The sequence below is a fragment of the Anomalospiza imberbis genome, chromosome 16 (assembly GCF_031753505.1).
Source record: "Anomalospiza imberbis isolate Cuckoo-Finch-1a 21T00152 chromosome 16, ASM3175350v1, whole genome shotgun sequence".
Classification (NCBI taxonomy): domain Eukaryota; kingdom Metazoa; phylum Chordata; class Aves; order Passeriformes; family Viduidae; genus Anomalospiza; species Anomalospiza imberbis.
The window spans coordinates 10,512,629-10,532,595 of NC_089696.1; the positions used below are offsets into that span (position 1 = coordinate 10,512,629).

Consider the following 19,967-nt stretch of genomic DNA (forward strand, 5'->3'; position numbering starts at 1 on the left):
ACCCATCACTGCTTTTGGGGTTTTTGATCATGACATAGATCAGCATTGTCACTGGAGATTTCCAGTTGGCATATTGGAGAGACAAATGAAAAATGCCCTTGCTAATGGTGTTTTACTTTTTAACTTCATAGGAGGTTGTGCTTTAAAGAGAGCTTTGACTTATTACTATACCAGAAAATTTTTTAATTAAAAGCAAAAACCAAAAAAAAAAGGGGGGGGGAATGCTTAGAAAACATTTTTAAAAGGAAAAATTACTTTCTCTGTGACTGTTTCTGTGGGCCTCTTTCATGTCCATGTTCTCTGGATGTTTCAGCAGAGTGTGAAGCTGGCAAGGAGGATGGGAAAGCAGTTCGTGGTTCTGCCTCACTTGCACAGAGCTGTGCAGGAACCACATGTCAGTGAGGCTGACCAGGTCCATCTCTGGCTAATCAAAGGGAAAAATGCCACACATCTGAGATGAATCAGCAGGGAAGAGCAAATTTTGACAGTTATGCCAAAGTAATTAGAATTAGACAAAGCTTTGATGACTACAAAGCTGGATTTGACATCCTGGTGGGAGCAGATTTTCTTGTTATATGTTAATTTAATATTTTTTTTTTTTACTCTGGGCAGAAATAAGATAAAAATGACTTTTTGACAGACTCATATTCTTGATTCTGAACTCCCAAGGAATGCAGAGAACAACCAGGCAAAATCCTGAAGAAGTAGCACCAAGATGGGACTTTTATTCCTTGATTACTTTTTTATTACTTAGGTGTCTGTTTGTGTGGAAAAGATTAACTTTTGAAAAGCAATTCCAAGTCCTTACCCATGATGCAATCTGTAATAAACACAAGTTATAAAATGAGGGGCAAATCTTCAAATGATGCAAGGGATTTGTTGCATATTTATGCATACATTCGTTGTATTGAACATGTGGGGGTTCTGCCTCAGGTAGATGAAAGTAATAATCGGTGAGGAAGGTCAACGCAGAGGAGGCAAAGCACATTTTTAATTTACACACCTATGTGCTCGTGGCAGGTGTTAAAACTGCCATCACTGGTTTCAGACGGGAAAACACAAAGGATACGGGAAGATGTCTGGCATGATCAGTTTTAAGTCATGCACTTGAGAATGATACAATGTGAAGTGAGGAGTTTTAATGCTGAGAATTTTTGTCTTCAGCAAGAATGCTCCAAGCCTGCTGCTGAGCTGACATTTGTGGTCAGTTATTTCCCAAAGGTTCTGGCAGTTTTATAATTAGCCCCTCAGTTAGCAGTGCCTTTCTGCTCCTGCCTCACCCCACACAGATCTGCAGTGCTGACGGTTTCTGCTGTGGGTGTGATGTTTGACTCGCACTGACCAGAAGGAAGTGGAGCAAAGGAAGGACTGGGATTAGTGTGAGCCTGTTTGTTTAGCGCTGAGGAGTTTTGAATCATGCTTCCACTTCAGCAGGCTCTCCAGGGTCATGAAGTGTCCATTACATGAGTGGCAAGATGTATAGCTGCAAGAAGTCTTTTGTCACCCTGGGATAAAGCAGGACCATGTTGCCTGGGGACACAACAGGAATGTCCTCCCTGATTCCTACTGTGCCAAGAGCGCTCAGGGGAGCAGCCAGAACTGCTGGCCAAGAAATGTTCTCTTCTTTTAACATTCTCATTGTTTCAGATATTTTCCTGAAAGCCAATGACTTGTCTGGAGCGAAGCCTTCCATTCCAGTGCCACAGAACAGAAGTGAGTTGTGAGATCCAAAGTGCAGATTTGTTGGCACTGTGTTGCTCCTCCCCAGCACATGGGGTAAGCAGTGACATAACCCTGGAGGTGACCTCACCAAGGTGACTTTTCCCTCTGCTCACCATTAAAAATGCTGTTTTCTGCCAGAGTCCCATTCTCAGTATCTTCTTCAGTGAAAATATGAAGTTTTCTCACAGATATTTCTTGCTCTTCAATATGACTTTCCCCTCAGTGGGATATCCAAGACCTGGGTTTTGCAATCTGCATTTGCAGAGACTGAACTATACTGTCACCATCAGAGATCAGGTCTTATATACAGGCTCAGAAAGTGCCACCTTGGTAAAGCTCATGATATGCAGAAAGAAGAAAAAAGAAAGGCAAATAGTGATTTTTTTCCATAGTTTTCATATCATAGTAAGTTTTGAGAAATAATCAAACAAAATATGTGTTTTGCTTTCTTTTTATCAAATCTCTTGTCAAGTTATGGCAAATTGTGAATGTGCAGAGATAAATTATTGGAACATTTGTCTGCATTTGCATGGATAGATAGACATAGATACATGTATAAACATGTTTGTAAGTGTATTTGTGCACATGCAAGCAGATCAATAATGTATGTGCATGTTTTTGTATGGCTATACATACACACATAAGTATATACATAAATACACCTAAGAAAGTCATTTTCCATAGCCTTTCTGTTGTTTAACAATACTAAAATGCTGGCATTCAACAATCTAAATCTTCAAACGTGTGGGAGAAACATAGATTTTAATGGTGTTAAATGAAGCATTTAGCACAGAGGGCCTCTCACCTTCAGTGGCACACTCTCAAAATGAAATCCAGTGTTCAAATACAATAATAAAAAGAAGAAAAACAATATTACCTGTTTAAAGAGAATATAAAAATCCAATTAAGTTCTGAATTTTAATTTGCTTGCAAGCATTTGCAAGGGTTTGCTGCTCTGTGAAAAGAATGAAAATGTAAATGACATTTCTGTGTGTTATCTACATAATCCAGAGGCTAAAATATCCTGTCATGCTTATTTTGTCTAGTGATGATAAAACTAAACAGTTTTAACTGAATTTCCTGTAAATGGGCAACTAATCAAAAATGAACATCTTTATATTCTGATCTTTCATTAATTTATGTACAAATGCTGCTATAAAGAGATTAGGTTCTGCAGAAGAGATTGGATCGTGCCAGGCAGCTGCCAGCAGTGTTGGGCTGTGGCACTTGGAGTGCTGTGGGTGGGAGAAGCTGGGTGGAGCCACCACTCCCTGCTGAGATGTGAACTCAGCCAAGGACTGGGGACAGCTCTGGGTCCTGGGGCCTCCTGGCACACCTGGCACCACACAGAACATTGTGGCCAAGTGTCACCACCCTCTCCTGGCCCCTCTCAGCCCTGGGGGCAGTGCATCACACAGCCATTTGCTGTAATGTCTAACAGGATGGAGAGGTGCTGACCTGGGGGTGCAGGTCCACTCAGTGTGGCACAAGTCTGTTCCAGCCATGCCTGAGGTGACAGGAGTGCAGTAAACTCTGCTTCCCATTGCAACTGAATACTCATGCCTTTCTGTCTTCCTTTAAATTTGCTTTATTTGGAATGAACAAGATAGAAAAAAAAAAAAAAAAAATCTGTGCCTGAACTGTAAGTATCCAAATCAGCAATTAATTTGTGTCTACAAAAGGCTGTCACCAACTAGCCTGGCCTAGCAAACAGAAGGCCCTAACAGGGAAAAAATAACAAAATACACTTTAATGCCTCCATGCTCTGCAGGCTGGGGTCATCCGGCCATGCCACACCCTGTATCCCTGCTCTTGCTTTCCAGCAGCATTGCCTCCCCCAGAATAAATCAGCACAACTTCAGATACTGGGGATGCAGACAAGTGAGATGGTTTGTGTTCTTTATATTGATATTTAATACATCGTTAGGGAATGGTATTTAACAAATTGCTGATTGAATAGCACAGAAAAAACCTGTGCAAGCACCTGCAGAGAACTGGGTGCTACGTCCAGGCTTGTGTTGAGTCAGGTTACCTTCAGAGAATAACCTTTTGTGTGATTTATAAAGACAGTTTATAGCTGGAAAAAGGTAGAATGTCCAAACCCACATTATTTGAATAGACTTTTGTGCCTAATGGTGGGATTAAAGATTCAAGTAAAGGAGTCTGTTGGGTGTTGATCAAGACTGAAAATTCTTGGTGTCTCAATTTTAAAACACCAACCTCTGTAATGATGGGTGCCCAGTCTGAAGGGTGTCCAGCCCTCCAGTGCTGGGAAATCTGCTCCTTCTGAAACAGTCAGAGGGGCTGTTTATAGGATCTCCAGGTCTGGTTATCAGATGCAGAATAAATTATTAAATTGTCCTTGAGAGCTAAAATTGTACAGAAAACAGGGCTGTAAAACTACCGAATCCAGCAGGTGATAGGAAGCAGCTTTGTCTGTTCTTTTTTTTTTTTTTTTACAAGCTGTATGTAATCTTCCTGGCCTTTAATCTCACTACGGATTCTGACCCATTTGAACTGTTCATTATATAGCAGCTCTATGGCAGAGATGGGAACAGCAGCACCTGAACTCAGATCCTTCTGTGCTTCACAAAGTTGTGCACCCATTCTGCGTTTCTCCAAGTTCAGAAAGGTGGTAACTTTTATGGCTCTTCATGTCCTATAAAGTAATTAAAGTACAGCCAGGTAAGTTTTAGATGGAAGTAAAAACTAACCTTGCCTCTTTTTTTCTGTATAGAGATTTTTTTAATACTATTTATACAGTCTCTACTCATAGAGCATGTCTGTTGTTCCAAGTTGTTTGTGAAAATGAAAATAATTATAAGTGTATGCAGAGATAGAAAACACATTTAACATGACAAAGCTAATACTGCATGTTTTTAACCTTGTTTCATTTAAAGCCTCAAAACCATCTTGGGGTCTCATTCAGTTTCTTACAGGTGATTTGTTATGCAAGAAACATCACCTTCAGCATCTCATATGAAACTACCAGGTGTTGTTCAGTCCTCCCATGTTAACCTCCTTCATGCCTCTTCAAAGGCAGCATGTGAAAATTATCCACACGTATTTGCAAACACACTAGAAACGTGTTTTCATACTCATAAAAATAAAATTACAAAAATCTGAAAAGCTGTGATGATGCAGACAGAATTTTCCCCAGCACTTGGGTGTTTTTGTTCCTGCACATGCTCCCCAGGAGCGATGCATGGCAGCAAACCCCAGCAGGTGCAGGCAACAAAGCTGCTTTGCAAGCACTTCACTTGCTGATTGTGCTCCTGGAATGTAAGAATTTGAGCGTGCCCTTATTTTAAAAGCCAAACGCCAAATTCAATCAGCAAAAGATTAAGCAGTGCCAGCGCATTCTGATGCAGCTAAAAAAAGATGAAAATTTCACCTCAAATGAGTTACTTGTGTTTGAATACTGAATCCCCAGGAAGGGGTGATAGCTATTTGTTGTAATTCTGTGGAGATGGAGAACATGATTCTGAACAGCACAGTGGTAGAACAGGACAGGTTACTGAGCTCCATTCTATTCAAACCAACTCAGTTTGCCAAAAAGTCATGCAGAGGGACTTGTCCATGTACCCTGCTACTTTAAAGACCTGACTCAAGCAGTACACAGGAACCAGCAGTTCTGGAAGGCTTTCAGGAGAGCTGACCTCGTTGTGCTGCCTCACAGGCTGCTCTCACCACACACTGCAAGTCCCTTTCCACTGTTTGTGACACTGTTTGTGGCACAGTTTGTACAAATGGCATCTCACCCTGCTTGCTTGCAGTCCCAGTGGTCCTTTCCAAGAAGGAAATTCCAGTCCACTGGAATTGTGTTCAGGCTGCAGGGCCCCTGGAGCTGTTCTGAGTGCATTTAACAGCTGGGGTTGGGACAGAAACATGAAGGACTCTGTGCTGAGTGGACTCAGTAGATCATAATGGCTCTGCTGGGCTGGGCTGATACTCCTCCAGGAGTTTTGGGGCATGTCAGCTGCACAGCACAGCTTTTGGCATGACCTGAGGTCCTGCAGGAAGGACAGGCTTGCAGAGTGTCTGTTGGAACAAAACCCAGGAGACCAACCCCAGCAGACAGCTCTGGAAACTGGGGCTCCACTGGAAACTCTGTGGGCAAGAGGTTTTAAAAGCCACAGGAGAGCTCTGTGGTCAAAACCAGGTCATGGCACCATGCTGGCTCTGGTCATTTGCTGGTTCTGGCTGCTCCATTCCTTGGTGCCTCCTGGATCCACGTCTCTGCCCACAGGGACAGAGGTTTCTGTTGCCTCTGTATGTACCTGCAGAGGCAAGGACCTGGGGGTGAGACAGACCAAGCCTGAGCAAACTGTCTGGGATGTTTCTGTGATAATCTCTGGTTTAGGCTGACCTCAGAGCTTCAACCCCTGCAGCCAATGTGTGAGTTCACTGCTGATGGAGAAGATGTCACTGCTCTGCATTTTGATGTCATGATGGGCAGTAAATGCAGGGCACTTGAGAAATTGTGAGTATTCTCAGCCAGTGAAGCCTGATTTCAGTCATGGGTTTTAATGATATTATGCAATAAACTCTAAAGCAAATAGATATGAAAATCTATGTTTGATCTTACAGAACCTCTCAAGTGCCTGAGAATATTCAGGCCCAGTGGCTGAAGGTAAGCTAAATTAAGCACTGTTGAAATGCAGAGTAGGCAGGGAACAGCTTCCCTTTTGCAGTCCTGGCAGTGCAACTGCCTGTGCAAGGGGAAACCCTTTTCATTGTCAGAGAAATCATTGGCTTTGAAATCTCCATCATCTCTGTTATCTCCTTTAATCTGTCCATCCATTCTTTCAGCACTGGAGTTTCAGTCTCATAGTACACCTTCCCAGTCCAGTTCAGGTGTTAAATTCTCAATATCAGTTTCTAAGTTCTGGTATTTTTTGACTGACTTTTTTTTTTTTTTTAATGAGGCTGGGGTTAGATTTGTGTATACTGCAATTCATTCATATATAGAAAACAAATGACCTGTCTCTAACCACAGTGCTGCTTTTGATAAAAAAACATAGAAGTAACTGTAATATTCATCCAGCTGAAGAAATCTGAAGTCTTTGGTGCTCTTCTGATTTGCAGCATTTCAGGACTAAGTGCTGTGAGCTTTTATTTATGTGAAGACATAGCATAATTACAGAAAAAGTCTTTTCCATATAGATATATACTTTTTTATGCCATTCCAATCTATTATCAGTTTAATGATATAATTTTACTATATAAGCAGAACTTATGGAATTTATTTTAAGAAACTTGTAACTACCTGATCCTAATATACCTAAAAATGTATTTGCAACTTTCAGCTTAACACTGTGTGATTTCAATCCTAGCATTAAGCTCACCTGTCTCAGAGCTCAGCATCCCCCTAGGTGAGTGCAAGCTGACAAAGTTTTATCTTTTGTGAAGAAGCCTAATTTTTCCTTACCAGCTAGAGAGTGGGAGGCAGGTGCCCACAGAGGTTGTGATCAGAAATGGATGTGTCAGCTGTTATCACAAAACTTGCATGGATGTAATCATAGCTTCTTCTGTGTGCCAGAAGAAATTGGGATGCTTACAGCTTTTCAGTGCAGCAGGAAGGAAACAATCACAAGTGAAATACAAACATACAGTCACATGTAAAAATACATGGGAAAAGCACAGAAATGTGCACAGGCGTGTGTGTTCACACTCAGATAAAGAGGATGCCAAAGGGAGCAAGCAGAAAATGTGTTTGCAGGTAGAAAATGTGACCAAAGAGGCAGAACATATGGAAGCAGAGGACAAGGTGAGTGTCTGCAGAGCAGAAGTGATGGCAGCAGCCTTTCTGTTCTAGGGCTGAGCACAAGGATGTGAAGGTGAGTCAGCTCCAACACTTCTGGGTCTGGGCTGGGGAAAACTACACGCACTGTGTGTGCTGCGCATTCTTATTATCGAGACAGAGAAAGCCAGGAGGAAGGTGTTGTGTTGATGGAGAAACACTCCACAGTATTTGCAAAATCTAAGAGGAACAAGCTACTCAGAAACACTGGTATGTTCAGTCAAATTGATGCTGCAAGCAGGATGAAAGGGTCTAAATGGAGAGAGAAATTTTCCAAGGGTTAATACCAGGTGTGGGAATGGCCTCTAGGGTTTCTGTCTCCCTTCTACTATCCTTTCTGCCAGTTCACTTATCCCCTCCTCTCTTTTTGTTCCTGAAATTGTGTGACCACCTGTACATCCTCACGTGGTCTGACCAAGTCCCATCCCCTCATGTGCACAGTAAGCTCCTGCTCTTCTTCTGACAATGAGGGTAGTCCGAATTGTTCAGTTTTATTCCTGATAGCATTTTTTTTTTTTTTGTCTATATGCTTCTTGGGAAGTCAATGCTCAAAGGAACAACCTGTCTATCTCTGGCTTACATGCAGTTCCAGCTGAACAGCACTAGGCTTCCAGCAGAAGGACTGAAAGAACAAAGAAAAAGATTCATTTAATTTACCTTAAGGGATAGTTCATTTTTCAAATAGAGACAATTTGAAAAACACAAGGCACTACGCCAATACCTTAGTCACTCTCAAAAACAAAATTAAGTCTTTCTTGGTAAAGAAAATAAATGTCAATGCTGTGTACATTTGCATCCAGCAGCAATTCTGCAACTAATTTTGTAGTAATTGATAAGCTGCTATATTGCTTTATTATGGGCATTGAAGCTTTAAACATTCCTGTCCAGGCCAGACTTGGCCTGACACCAAAGTGGTCATTTGCCATGTACCCTGCAGGCTGTACCCAGCAGGCTGAACAGTAATCAGAGCTGCCACAGAGCTCAAACATGGATGTTCACTGCTGGCTGAATACATTTCAGAATATTATGGGCCAAAAATTCTAACTTACACAGTTAGTCTGCTTAATGAAACCAAAAACTGACCTGGACAATATGAAACCATCCATCAGATTAGAAAAAGAAGTTGCCCTTCAAGCAGGAGGCCATTAAGTAGCTGATAAATGGGTGTTTCTATGAGCGGGATTTCAGGATGCAAAATTTAAACCAGTATCTTCTTTTTTGAGTGATGCTGATAAGTATCTTCATTATCTATGAAAGTGACTGTGAGAGTAGCCTTCTGAGAAAGGTGCATAGTGGTTTATTTATCTGTTAGAAGGCTGTGTCCAGGTAGGCTTCATTCAGGCATGGGATAACTTATTTTTAAATGCAGAACCCCTGTCAGCTGAGGTGTGGTGAGTTATTTCCTTTGTCTGTTCTCCCAGCACACATCCACTGACCACTGCTGGTGCTGCACAGTGGGCTCTGTGTGCTCAGTGCCTCATTGTGCACTTCAGTCTGTGTCTGCTGTGCTGCTCTGCCCACTTAGGGCCCCTGAGAGAAAGTTCAGCTCTTTATTCCTGCTCCTTCTGCTGGGAATTCTTACCAGGGGCTAATTTCTACCAGAGGCTCTCGTTATTCTTTCTAGCTGGACATCCCAGACTCCACTCCAGTGAAGCCTCCTGCTGATGAACTCATCCTTTCATGCCAGCGACGTGGCTTCAGAGTGGCACTCCCACTGCAATTACAGTGACAGCCTTGGCACGTTTAGGGTTGGGATGGGAACAGCCCTGAGCCACTCTCTGCAGTCTTTGCTTGAGGAAGCCCAAAGTGAAGAATAGTGAGGATTTGTCCTTGCAGGACACAGAACACGCGTGCTCTGGGCTCTGCCAGGTGCCACTCAAAGCACTTCAACTTGGCTCCTGCTCTGAACCAACCCCAGGAAGAGATTGCTTCTCCCCATGGACTCCAGATGAGGCTTCAGGAACCTTCCTGGTCATATCTGACTGCAGCAGCAGGGACTTTCTAGCTAAAACATGACATCCATGAAGACCTGCCTGCAACCTGGACCTGCAGAAGGGTGGCCCATGGGGTTTTGTCGCGTTTGCAAAGCGCTCTTCACCAATTCCTGCAGTTTCTCTTCAACATGCAGATCCTCTTCAGCTTTCTGCAGCAAGCAGGTGTGTCTCCATATTTCCAGTCCATGAACTTCAAGAAATCCTAAAATAATTTGTCATTTTATAAATAAGTTATACAAGCTGTCACCACAAATCTGTCACCATGCAGACAGATGCAAACATGCGCAGTATGTGCTGATACTGAGATCAGAATAAAGGCCATCCAAAAGCAATTACACTTCCAGGTATTAGGCAAGCACAATTATTTAAATTGCTAGTCAAAAACAGTTGATAAAATAGATAATTAAAAAAGATTGACCTAAAGCTGATTTTAAATTAACATGCACGTAACTTATATAATTGCTCTCTCATGACCCAGCCTCCATTAAAAAGAAATTTCACCTAGGAAAAAAATTACATATGCAGTGCACAGTGATTAAAATAAATACTTATTCTCCTGAATGCTGGAAATTATGTGGAGAACTGCATTAAAAAGTAGAAACAAATTAGCCCTGCATTGAAGACTGTAGTGTGGTCTGTCATTTTAATAAATCACACTCAGGTGTTACTGAAATAGAACATATGACAATGCATTAGCCCACAGAAATAGTAGATGACCTAACATATGTAGATATATAAAAATTAAGCTGGAAAAAAGACAGAATAAGATCATGGAATCATTTAGTTTGGAAAAAGGCCCTTAAGATTATGGAGTCCAACAGCTAAGCCAGCACTGCCAGTTAGATGCTGAGATAATGGGGGACTTTGTTTTTCTTATTCAGAGTAAAGGGTCTCCTAAATGACAGTGAGGGTCCTACCCTGCCATGAGCACAGAGCTCAGGGGGCAGCAGCTGCTGTGGAGGGATTGCATTCACACTGCACTAGGCAGAAAAGAGGCAAAGAGGAGCGAGAGCTGTGGCACAGGCAGGTTAAAGGCCAGATTTCCAAATATATTTAGTGCATCTTGATGAGGAAGATGGAAACCTTGGAGGAGTCTCAGATGCCCTTTGTGACCAGCTGGGGTCACACAAAGATGAAAAGCAAGTGTGTAGGCTTGAGGCCAAATCTGTGTCCTTAGTGCTGGGAGAGTGGTGGACGTGTGGCCACCTGACTGAGCTGGACACAGCTGGGATCAGCAGTAACTGCTGGGGAAGAAAAGCAGCTCTTTGTCTCACTTTGGAATTAGCACTCCTCCCTGCCTCATGTGCCATGGGAATGGCTCACAAACACGGTTTGTTTGTGCAATGCTTTCATAAAAGAAGAAAATCTTACACTGCCTCTGTTGTAAGATGATGATTCTGAGTTAGCTTTTAATGTCTGGATGCCCAGCTGAAGCTAAGAAACTGTTGAGACAGTGAAACCACAGCACTTTATACCCTGTTCTGTTGCTTTTGATCTTCTTCATTTTGGTTGATGCTTTTGGCACCTATGACCAAATATAAGCATTGACAACAATACTGTCACATGAAAAATAAGTGAATTTTGACCTATGTTTATGATTTGCAGAAACTGTTTGAAGACATGACCAGCAGCAAAGGACATTTCTTGAGGAAAATCCTGTAAGACTCCCATTTTAACAGCATGTAGCTCTGCCAGTCTCATTGCAGAAACATGAGAGCTTTCAATTTAAAATGCTCTCGTGCACATGAAGTACTTCTCCAGACCTGTCACTTCTCAGGAGGCCCTTTCTCAGGCAGTCTGCATTTTAAATTGAGCAGTTATGACAGTTTTCACTGCAAAAGGGGACAAATTAGTGAAAGCAGAATATATAGGAACTTGGTTACAATAACAACTAAACATCAGTAACCTGCTCCTGGGAAATAACTGGGTTGGATTTTTGCAGTGACCATCCATAGGAAGAAAAGAAAGTCATGGAGGGCTAAACAAGCTCACCAGCTTTGTGCCTTAAGTAATGAGTTACAAAATGGCACAAGCTGAGATCATTAATCCTGAATTTATTGACAAGTTTGAAAGCCCTGGGCAGACATTTGTTAGAAATTCAGCTGACAGTGCAGCCTGCTCCTTTGTCTATGGTATTTTGAAGCCCTCTGCAATTTTAGATATATTTGTTTTCCTGTGATGTCTCTGAGACAGGGTGATGTGAATCCCATTTTTGGGATGGAATATTGAAGCTCACAGGCAGGTATGCTGAAAAACTACTTGAAGCCAAATTTTCATCAGCTCACCTCCATGCCCCTTCTTCTCCCCTTGCAGACAACTGCACTTGCAGAGTGGACACAGCTGATTTCATGTTGCAGGCTTTTTACATGAATTCAAGGCTCAGTCTGTGGCTTACTGAGGACCACTAGAATGGAATGGTTAGGAAGGAGCTTTTTTACTAATCTGCTTTTAGAGTCCAATTTTCACATCTGAGTCTTATGATAGGAGATCAAAGTCCCTCATTAGGGGACTGTATCCAATATTTAATACACTTAATGCCACTTTATATACTCACAAGATAGTCTGGTTTTCGTATAAAACAACATCCAAGCTCCTTGTGACACGTAATGAAGGGACAGAAGGAGTAGTTTTAAGCCCTCATTTTCCATGCTGCTCCTCCATGGGGGTGGAGCAGGACTGACTTCAGTAGTTAGATGTCATACAAGCAGCCTGTCAAAAGCAGGATCAGTCTCCTTTGCTTTCCATGAGGGGATACAGAAGTATCCTTATTAATGCATCTGTCTTTCAAAAACTGTGCTGTGATATCCTGCACTAACATCCTTGGAACATCCTGGACTCGGGGAATGTCAAAACTCAGGATTTGAGTGCACACTGTTGCTTTGTAAATTGTATTGGAACTGATTAACCTATCAATCTCTATTATTCAGCTACTGGAAACAAGACACATACTTCTCCTGTGGATTTACCTGGAGTGAGATCAAAAGGAAACTGCTTTCTCCCCTTTCTGCATAAAGGTTCAAAATTTGTTTTGACTAGTAATGTTGAAAAGAAATAAATATATGGAGTGACCTGAATAACTCGAGCGATTCCCTGGTGATTAAGGCGGGAAGCGTTTGAAACATGAAAAGTTGCACCCATGTTCAAATGAGAGAGGTCCTGGTTAATTATTTAGAGCAGCCGAAAGCTCATCAAAAATTTAACCAAGATATATTTCTCTATGATTGTGCAGGCACCACAATGTGCAGAACAGGAGGTTTTAATTCTGTTAAATGAAACCCTTGAGTTTTCACCTCCCAGCTTTCCATTCCTGGCTCGGGGGCGGGAGGGATGGGGAGGAAATGCATTCTTTTCTCCCATCTCCCCTCTTCCCAAGCTCCTACAGAAAATTGCCTTTGGCAGCAGTGATGCACATTACTAAGGTGGATTGAAATAGCACACCCGGGCAAATAAATAGCTTAAAGCATTGGAAGTGCTGCTGGAGGGGGTGGCCTTGGCCCACAGCAGAATTTAGCTGCAGCTTTCCAAGGCTATGACCATCCCACCTTGGGAGACAATGTCAAATACAAGCCAGGCTGCAGCAGAGCCCCGTTCCTCTCCCATCTGTGGTGTGGCTACTAGTTCTGAACTTGGCAGGGCCTGAGGAACGGAGGGAAAGCATGGACTGCCTTCCCAGTGTCCTGTAGAGTAATTGATATCCATATTCCCTCCCCCTGTACACTGGCAGGAATATAAATGTTCTTGGTGAAGATGAGGAGGAGATTTTACAGGCTCAGAATAAGCCCCAGGGGTGATAGTTCCCTGTTTTTCCACCCATCCTTGTGGGATAGGTGCTGCACTGAATGGCATCTCCTTTTCACTGTTTCTCCTCTTTGGACTGTATTTTGTTTGTTTGTTTGTTTGTTTCTCCCATTGACTCGTTTCTCTCACATGAGAAGTCAAAGCTTTGCAGCTCAAAGTCTATTTAGAGTTCCCTCCTGCTGGAGCTTCCCTGTCCAGAGGTGGGTGCAGCTGCAGGATCAGCTCTGCAGAGAGGTCTCTGCCACCGCCGTGAGCAGCAGGTACACACAGACCTCGAGCCTGTGCTCCCTTGAATAGTCACTGCTGCAAACTGGATGCTGTTTTTAAGCAATTTAGTTCAGATCTCACCAATTTTGTGCACACTGCCTCAGAGCTAGGTCTGGGCCATTGCCCTTTTCTTTGAAGTCCATTGCATTTGTGATTTTCTTTGATCACTGCTGTGGAAATGATGGAAATGTTTTTCTCACAGGTTTCTATGCACACTGACATAAGAGGGCTGCAGTGAAGGTGAAATATCTGACCTTATCTTGACTTGGTTAAGATTAAAGTAACATTAAATAGGCCAAAATTATGTACTAAGTACCTTGAGAGACTGATGAGGAGGGAGCAACAGTATGCTACTTCTATCAATATACTCAATACTTAAAGAGCTTTGCCACTAAGCTTAGTGAGTGTCAGGGATTTAAAAATGCCAGACAGTACCTTAGGATTTCTAAGGCATCTTGTTACACTGAGCTTCCAGTGATGGCACTTTATACCTAATATTCTCAAAGGAACAAAAGGAAAAAAAGAAAGAGAGAGAGAGAGAGAGAGAGAAAGAAAGAAAGAAAGGAAAAGAAAAAAGAAGAGAAAAGAAGAGAAAAGAAGAGAAAGAAAAGAAAAGAAAAGAAAAGAAAAGAAAAGAAAAGAAAAGGTCTATTCTTTCTTCTTTTCACATGATCTCTGAGCAGAAAAGTCACAAAAAACAGCAAATGGGGTTTCCTGGAGAACTCCTGGTCCTGCTCTATTGTCCCAGATTTCTGGAGCTTTCAAGAAGTGCTCTGTGCACTGAGCCACTGGAGAGAAAAAAACAACTCTGCCCCAGTTGCCTGATTCAGCTGATTTCTTAGTCCACACAGCTTTGTTATAAAAACCTAGTTAGAAGAAAAATCTCTGAGTCCTTGTGTATAGTTCCTGTAAAAGCCATTCAAAGTGATCAACCAGGGGTGATGGGAATAATGTGGAAACTGCTGGAGAAGAAAATAATTGCATTTCTTACTTACCATTATATCAGTCTGTGGTGAACCAGCTCACAAACCCCACTCGGGATCATCTTCTCTGGAAAAGATGATAAAGGAACAAAAAAGGATGGTGAGCAAGAAAATAAGATGGGTTTAGAAGGAAGAAATGGTCCATACAAGAAGGAAATCAGGCTCTCTGGACTTTCAAATCATGAAAGATATTGAGAATATTAACACGGAATAATTCTTCAACCTTTCTCACAGTACATGAAATACTTTCTACACTGAAAAGACTTTTGGTGAATAGCTAAAATAAACCCCAAAAATGAAGTGGAATATTTTGATGCTTTGCAAGTGGTAACTAGGGAAAGAATCTGTACAAGAGTAGAATTTTCATTTGAAGTATTACTGTATATTTTGATTTCTTTGTTTCAGTTCATGACATAATGGAGCATAACTGATATAACTTGGCTTGATGTTTCTCCTCGTTACACATACTGGAACAATATCTGCAGAAACATTTGAAATTACACATTTTTACAGACATCTATTTTAAGGATCAGTAGCTGCAAACAAGCAGAGCACTTAGGCATACTTTAAAGGCTTATTTCCTGCAATCATGCATGGGTCATGGCTTAATCCTCATCAGAAAGCACACTCTGGGATCCTGATTACAGGAGCGGGCAGTGAAGGAAGGACACAGAAAAGCAAAATTAGCAGAGTTTTCAAAAGGAGCTCAGAGTTCTACCCAACCAGTAAGTCTCTGATGCTAATTTGGAGGAGAGCTGATTTTTCAGAATTCTGATGGAGGGAACCCAAGAGGCAAAAAAAGTTGGTGATTCAAAGTATCTGTTAGAAGAATGAATGTCAGTGCTCAGCACGGTGTGACCACATGTGACACACAGGACAGGCTTTGGAGGAATCACCTGGCCTGGCAGGGAACAGACAGTCTGAGGGGAGAAGCTGCTAGATCCAGTATTTCTTACTAAATTCCTAAATTCCTCTAGTGCTTTTTAATATGGTTGTTAACCAAAAGGCAGGTCTATGTGATATTTTTTGAGTAAAAAATGATAGGGTGGCTTTGCTTGACCTTGGACTTCTGTCAAATGGGACAGGGTGTGAAAGGATCCTGGTGTTTTACCTGAGAGAGGTGGGAAACTAACAGCTTTCTGCAGCAGATAACTTGATTCTGTGCCACTTTAAATAAGTTAAGCAAATAATTGCCTGTGAATAAATTACTCGGGGAGAAAAATGCTAAATACAATAATACATACATATGGGTTTTTTTGCACTTTTTAACAGAAGGCTTATTACAGTACAAAGCTGTATTCAAGAACTCCCCAGTCACACAATATTTCTGCATATACTCTGTGCAGTCACCACTTAATAGAATACTCGTTTAGTGGATATTTTAAAATCTTATAACCATTACTTCAAGGTCTGTGAATAGATAGCAGAAATTTGTTTATTCCTTTCAAATACACCTAGCTGAAGTGCCAATCATCCAAATTTCTTAAGTAATTTAGTTTGGGATGAGTATTTGGCAGCTGAACAGGAAGCTTTTGTATTTTAAAGTATGAGGAAGGGAATTTCCTTTGCATTCATAAATCATTCAGATGCTAATATTTCTGGATTATGGGATTTTTAAGATGCTCTGTTATTATAAATTATTATTATTATTCAGAATTCTTCTAAAATGTCCTGAGAGGCGCTCATGCTCATTATTGGAAGGACTTCCCCATCTCCTTATACCTTTCTGCTTAAAGATTTTTTCAGTGGCTGTGGTTTGCAGAACCCTCCAGGCTGCTCTTGTTCATGCTGGCAGTGACCTTGAACTGATCAGGCAAAAAATGGAGCAAGCAAAATCATGCCTTCATTCCTACCATTTGTGCTCCAGTTATTGTCCATTATCTCCCCAGAGACTACTCCAGAAACTGAGTTATAGTTTTCCTCCCCCTTCACATTTTTACCTGCTGCCTGGTGGTGCCCAGGGCTTCCACCTGCGCTGAGAACTTGGCTCTGGGTCACGTTTATGAGTGGTAGCCAGCACAGGCAGCATTTTAAGGCCTATTTAATAATTCCAGTGTCTCAAAATTTGATTTGAGCTTCAGTTGTTTACCTGCAAGGCAGGATTCTGCTTGCAGGGGGGTTCTGGCCTCTTGCACCCTGTGTTCTCCAGTTATTGAAGGTGCTGCAGCCAAACCATGTCCTGAGCAGCAGCAGAGGCAGTGTGAGAAGGAGAAACTTTTCCCAGTGTTGCAAAAATAAGGGAAGATTTTAGGAGGTATTTCAGCTATTCTGCAGGAGAGTGATGAATAACCACCCAGTTCCAATGGTCATAAAGTGGGGACAGAAAGGTCCTGGCTGTGATGTGATGACAACCTCTGGCTTTGTGTGCATTTCTGCACGTGCTGAGCCCTGAGCTGCTCTGGCTGCTCCTCCAGCGCTACCCAAACTGTCCCTGATTGATTCCCTGTGCAAGATTTTGTGTCCCACGATGCCACAACTATGGCAGAGGTATTTCTGCTGCAAATCCTGTAGGAAATGCTTGAGATAATTTGTCTCAGGGCATCCCTGGGATCTGCCTGCATTAGGCAGCATGCAAGGCTATGCCTGGATGCTCTTAAGGTGCTGTGTTCTCTGAACTCCAAGAGTGCTGCTTGACTCTTGTCTCACTGAGCAGCTGGTAATTGTCAAGGGTGTCTACAAGCCTTTCATAAGTGGAGAAAAAAACAAAAAAAGGCCAGAGTGTACATTTTATAATAATGTTTTTTAAATTCAAGAGTAAAATATTTTGATTTTTGAGATCGAGTTTAATCTGACTCCTGTGAAAAGCCTATTTCTCCCTACCTGTTACACTCAGGAGCACTTCTGCAGATGAAAACCAACTTTCCATCCTGCAGCCTCCCACAGACATATGCATGCACATTATGTCCCATGTTTAATTGCTTTTGAAAACTGTCTTATCTTGGCACGAACTTGTCTTTGGTTTATCTCTGCTCAGGATAAATGCATACCTAATCTTATTACTGGATGCACTCAGAGCAGACAATCTCATTAATAGCCACCCTTGAGGGATTTTTATCCATGGATCAATTTCATAATTGGAACACAGCTACATAATATATAAATATATTCCTTCAGTGGCACAGCCGTTCTCAGGCTGTTCAGTCTTGCACATATCATGAGAAAAAATAAAAAAGAATCCAGGAAGAAAGAATGTATTTTTAAAATGGAGATTCTTCTTGGAAGCTTGTTTTCAGATCACACCACAGGCTTACAAGCTTGATTTGTCAGGTTCATGATTGTTAGTGGATATGTGAGTTCTATCATTTTTAGCCTGGATAGTCACTAAGAATAGTTTTCCTTATTCTTAGTGGCATTGCATTGCATTCTGTATGCTGTTTGTTGTAGCATATAGAATTCTATAATGGGAAAAACCTATCGTGTTAGCTACATATCATTTTCTAAAGCAGCAGGAGCTATGCAGCTTTTAAGAATTAAATTATGTTCATTTATTCAGTGACTGCAAAATAGCCTGCTAAGAGTGTAATAGCTTAAAGGCTTCCTAATCAACTTTACTTCATCATTAAATAATTATGCTTTGTGTATCTGAACTACACTTTTGTCACATCTCATATACAGGCTGGTTAGTGAATATGAGTCATTACCAGGGCTGAGTGAACCATTCATAATTAAACCTGAACCAAGCAAAACTGCCTGGTTTTGAGTGGTGTGAAGCTTTCTGCATGCCTGGGCTAATTTTCCAACAAACTTTGATTCAATTATATCCAAGCCCCAGCAAGATAAAACATATATTTACTGCACAGACCCTAACCACAGCAAGAATTGCTGTTTGGAGTTTGGTTGATTTTGCCCTCACCCCTGTTCTTCTGTCAGGATCATTACACCTCTGATACAAAGGGATTAATTTTCTTTCTCCCTCCCTCTCTGTAGGCACACAGTGAGAATGGGCATCACTGAGGCTCTTGGAATACAAACACAAGAAATTAGTGAGCAAGTGTTACAAAGTTTTACCTATTTGTACCTGCAAGTCATGCGACTGTACACAAGGTTTTCCATGATGACACCACTGGGTGTTATGAGCCAGCTGGTCAGAGAGAAATTACTGCTGTAATTCAAAAAGTGAACAGTGATAGCAGTGATAAATGATAATTCAAAAAAAGAGCAAGAAGTGTATGTTCATGTGTTTGATTATTAACAGATCCCAGATCACTCAGAAGATCAAACACCCTCATCAGCTGCCCACAGCTATCTTTTGATGTTGTCAGCAGCAAATCACCCTGTCTCTGCTGCTGTGGTGGGAAACAGGCTGCAGTGAAAGCAGAGACATTCCTGGATGTGTTTTCTTGTTGTGGGGCTTTGCTGCTGCAGGGGTGAGGACAGGCTGTGCTGTGCTCACTCAAGAGGCAGTGCTCTGAATCCAGATCTCAGGAGATAAAACAGCCCCATACCAGCAATAAGACAGCCAGTTTAAATTGTGATGACACCTCACCATCAGACTGACGTCCTTAGGGACAGGATGGAATACCTGCTGTCTGCTGTCTGCAAATCAAATCAAAACAAGAGCCACATTTCAAACAAAATTGCTACCTAAAGCACACGGGAAAAATGGAAGTGTTGGGAGGACAATTGATTGATAGGGCGATATCTTTGGAGTGCACCATTCATTTGCATCATTTATATTTCATTAAGCATGAAATTATGTTTATAATTGTATTAGACAACTCTGTGAGAGATATTAGCTCATAAGCACAGACTGAATTAAAGCAATTATTAATTATTACTGTTTTTTTCATTTTTAATGAAATTATGCTTCTGAATTCAGAGCACTGGTGAAGGTGTCTTACTTTAATTCATAAAAAGATCACTTTGACTGGCTATTGTGTAACTGAGAGGATAGGAGTGGGTGTTATTTAATGCAAACAATATTTAATCCAGGGATGCACTGTGTGTTATCTTTATGGAGAGTGGAGATTCCCTGCTCCAAAATGGACAAATGGTCAGTGGCAGGGAGATGGTGCAGCGGCTTCAATAACGGGGTGGCCATGCAGTGTACAGGGGAACCCATGATGAGGAAACAAAAACATAGGAAGAGTTTATAAAAAATAGTAATATAAAAAGCCCCAAACTCTGCAAAAAATTATGGGAAGCAGAAAACAATCTGCAGCCTCAGGAGGTGTGAGAAAATAGCAGGAAACACCACAGAGGTGGGCAGAGGGCAGGTATCACCTGGTAGCTGGAATCTGTGCTGCTGTGCTGGGAAAGAAGTAAAAGCCCATTGCTGCAGCTCCCAGCTTTGCTGTGCCTTCAGCCAGCACCATCACACCTGGGGATGATGTGTCACAGTGCCAAAAGTGACATAAATGGCCAGCTGGCAGCCAGCCCTTCTTGCTGGGATCATCCACA

General features: G+C 41.8%; 1 long non-coding RNA gene across 1 annotated transcript; it reads left to right on the top strand.

Moving 5' to 3' along the window:
* Window positions 1–1,660: 1,660 nt before the first annotated feature.
* LOC137483703 (uncharacterized) lies at window positions 1,661–12,596 on the top strand. Its single transcript, XR_011004606.1, has 5 exons — window positions 1,661–1,776; window positions 4,258–4,388; window positions 7,427–7,492; window positions 11,125–11,177; window positions 12,447–12,596. It is a non-coding gene; the product is annotated as an uncharacterized lncRNA (long non-coding RNA).
* The last annotated feature ends 7,371 nt before the right edge of the window (window positions 12,597–19,967 follow it).